The sequence below is a fragment of the Budorcas taxicolor genome, chromosome 5 (genome assembly GCF_023091745.1).
Source record: "Budorcas taxicolor isolate Tak-1 chromosome 5, Takin1.1, whole genome shotgun sequence".
NCBI lineage: Eukaryota > Metazoa > Chordata > Mammalia > Artiodactyla > Bovidae > Budorcas > Budorcas taxicolor.
The window spans coordinates 31,792,509-31,795,973 of NC_068914.1; the positions used below are offsets into that span (position 1 = coordinate 31,792,509).

A 3,465-nucleotide genomic window follows, 5' to 3' on the forward strand; every position below is an offset into this window, starting at 1 on the left:
GCAAGGGGAAGGGCACACTGTTGTTTTAGGGAAGCTATAGAAATATACCATAGTGACTTCACGAGTGCCTCCTGTATGGTCAAGTGGCCCTGGGTGAAGCACTTTCCCGTGATCTCATTTGCTCTTCAGGTTGGGGCTGAGATGGACAGTGGTCACCAGAGCTCAAGGAACAATCTTCCCCGAGGTCTCTGGATGAAAATGACAGCCAACACTATGGGCATTCATGAGGCTATTCTAAGTTTTTTGAACATATTAATTCATTGAAGGGTCATAACAAGGCAAGGGAAAGAGGCTGTCTCACCATTACTCTATAGAAAGGCAGTGAGGCCACAGCCAGCTTGTGGCAGAGCTGGGTCATGAACTCAGGAGTCGTCACTCGGGTTCCACACACTCGGCCCCTCTGGCCTAGATCCCTACTGGCTCCTGGGTCCGCCTCACTGGTTTTCAGCCCGACTCTCAAATGTCTTCTCTGCCTTACTGCCTGGCCTTGGGAAAAGGGCAGGCTGAGGGCTGGAAGTAAGTGAATTGTCCTGGCTGGCCACACTAGGGCCAAAATGTATGGTTTCCTCTTTTTTTTTTTTTTTTAAATATTTTTTTAAATTGAGTTATAATTCTCTCGCTTTACTTGCACAGTTCAGTGACTTTGGTATATTTATAGAGTTGTGTAACTATCACCACAGACATAGAGATTTTTGGGAGGGCTACACCCAGCACGTAGGACCTTAATTCTCCAACCAGAGATTGAACCGGTACCCCCTATATTGGAAGAACTTAGCTTAGTCTTGGCTGTTGGACCACCAGGGAAGTCTTTATATGGTTTCTTCTTGACGCCAAGGCCCACTTTTAGGCAGGAATGAAGCGGAGGAGGATCCTGGAGGAGTGGCAGCCGCCGACCTCTCCCAGGCATGAGCCAGGCATCTGTCACCTTGTGGGGTGGGGGCTGGGGGCAAGGCACTCTGGGCTATCCCTGTCTTTGTTTCCTTCGCCTCCATAGCACAGGCATGTCTACTCATGGAGTTCGTCAGGCAGAGGGAGGGCCTTTGCCAGAAGATGTGATTCTGTTCCCCTGCACCCTGAAGACAAGGCAGTGCCAACACATGATGCAACGATGTGTCCATCTCCGTGGATTCCCGAAACACAGACAGGTCAGTGCCCCAGCCACACAGTCATGATTCACTTGCTTCTGTTCTGAACTCAGAGTCCTAGAAGCTCTCACTCGGCTCCCTGGGACAGTTAACAGGTGATGTTAGCTGATGCTAAGAATCATGTACCCATGGGTCTTTCTTGTAGTGTCCTTTGCTGAGTATACAATCTAGTCCTTCCCATCCTGGCTTTGAGAGGATCCTTTGCTGGGGCTTCCCAGGTGGCTCAGAGGTTAAAGCGTCTGCCTGGAATGCAGGAGACTCGGGTTCGATCCCTGGGTTGGGAAGATCCCCTGGAGAAGGAAATGGCAACCCACTCCAGTACTCTTGCCTGGAGAATCCCATGGAGGGAGGAGCCTGGTAGGCCACAGTCCACGGGGTCACAAAGAGTTGGACACACCTGAGTGACAAACTACTACTACTAACTACTTTGTTGGACATGCAATTTCTGGCTCTTAGCTTAAAATGGGTCTTCAGGCAAGCCTGGCAGGAAAGCAGAGGCCATCTGCTGAAGACATGACTGCTTGACCTGGTTAAATTATTACAGTAACCAGCAATATCAGAATGAAGAAAAGTAACCTTTCGAGGGGTCTGATACAGAACTATTTCACACGTGACCTTTCCCAGAAGCCTGAGCACCATGACATAGCCAGACCTTCTGACTCACCCTGTAAAGCGTACAAATGCTAAAATGTTTTTTTTTTGATAAAACATTTTATTTATACTCTGTACATTCTGCATATACAAAATTAACCTCCAAAAGGTTGAACTTCATTTTTAGATTTTAGAGGTTTTCCTACCCTACAGGCTGGATAAATGGGTCAGCAGGTCAGTTCTTTAATGTTACTTTAATGAAAAATGTGGAGCTAATTAAATGTAAATAATGCTATGCCTCTTATCTCTTACATGTGACTGCTGTGACAGGTGGCAAGTGAAGGAGCAAAAATTTCTGGGGCTTTTTTTTAATTCAGGAAGCATCAAGATAGATTGAGGGTAAAACCACATTGAGAGCACTGTTTCCCCCCGCCCCCCCCAGAGTTTAGTGTCTGAACATAAGAAAGGCAACACCAATAAAGCTTGTCTGGACAGATAGTGTTCTCGCCTGGAGACAGTGTTCTTGCCTGGAGAATCCCAGGGATGGGGGAGCCTGGTGGGCTGCCGTCTATGGGGTCTCATAGAGTCGGACACGACTGAAGTGACTTAGCAGGACAGACTGACCTCTTGGTTGAGGCAGAATCCTAATTTTCTGGGAGGAAGACACAGGCAGAAGGTCATGGACAGAAACTGTCAGGGCATGTGAAGGCAGCCCTTTCAGGATATGGCACAAAGGGAGTAAGACTATGAAGAAAAGCCAGGAAATTGTTAAAATTGAGGATCAAAGTGAACCTCTGGGTGGGTCTCAGGGATATGGCCACATCTGGAGCCAATGGTCCGCCCCCTCGAATTGCAGCTCAGGCTCAGGTACACAGAGGACCCCTGAGATGATGGTATGTCTACTTCACCCACTGAGACTTCCTTAGTAATACACTGGCCCTACTTCTTAGTATTCTCTTTTTTTTTTTTTAAGTCTTTATTGAATTTTTTACAATGTTGCTTCTGTTGTTTATATTTGGGTTTTTTTTTTTTTTTTGGCTAGAGGCATGTGGGATCTGACCTCCCCTACCAGCAATCGAACCCACATCTCCCTCATTGGAAGGTAAAGTCTTTAACCCTGGACAACCAGGGAAGTCCTCTTAGTGCTCTTAAGGCCCTACCTTTATAGCCTCTCATCTACATAGTGGGACATTTATTCTTTCAAGATGAGAAAGATGATTACATATGAAAACTTGAATCGCCGCACAATCTACACAAGCCTAGAATACAGCACTGACACTCACAGCCCTGGTTCTCCCTGACACAAATGTCCTGTGCAAACCTGGTCCAGGAAAAACTCAATTCCAAGATGAGATAAGGAAAAGAAACCAGCAAAGGATCACTTTGGAGGTCACTACAGGAGAATTCCCCAAGCAAGAATGCTGGAGTGGGTTGCCATTTCCTCCTTCAGGGGATCTTCCTGACTCGGATCAAATTTCATATCTCTTGCATCTCCTGCATTGGCAGGCGGATCCTTTACCACCGAGTCACCCAGGAAGCCCCAAAAAGAGGTCCAGGCAACACAAATGGATGAGGAGGGACTGCTGCCATGAGGCACATCTTGTGTTGAGTGACAGTGGCCGATAGGATCCCCTCTGCAAACAGGAGACAAATATGGAGACACAGAGCTGAGGGGGAGATAGCAGGACCTCAGAGATGAACCGTGACCTGGAAGAGCTCAGGGATGGGA

At 47.4% G+C, this 3,465-nt stretch overlaps 1 non-coding gene across 1 annotated transcript; it reads left to right on the top strand.

Annotated features, from left to right (window-relative positions):
* The first annotated feature begins 1,357 nt into the window (after positions 1–1,357).
* Positions 1,358–1,429, top strand: TRNAS-GGA (transfer RNA serine (anticodon GGA)). The gene has a single exon. It is a non-coding gene; the product is annotated as a tRNA-Ser (tRNA).
* The last annotated feature ends 2,036 nt before the right edge of the window (positions 1,430–3,465 follow it).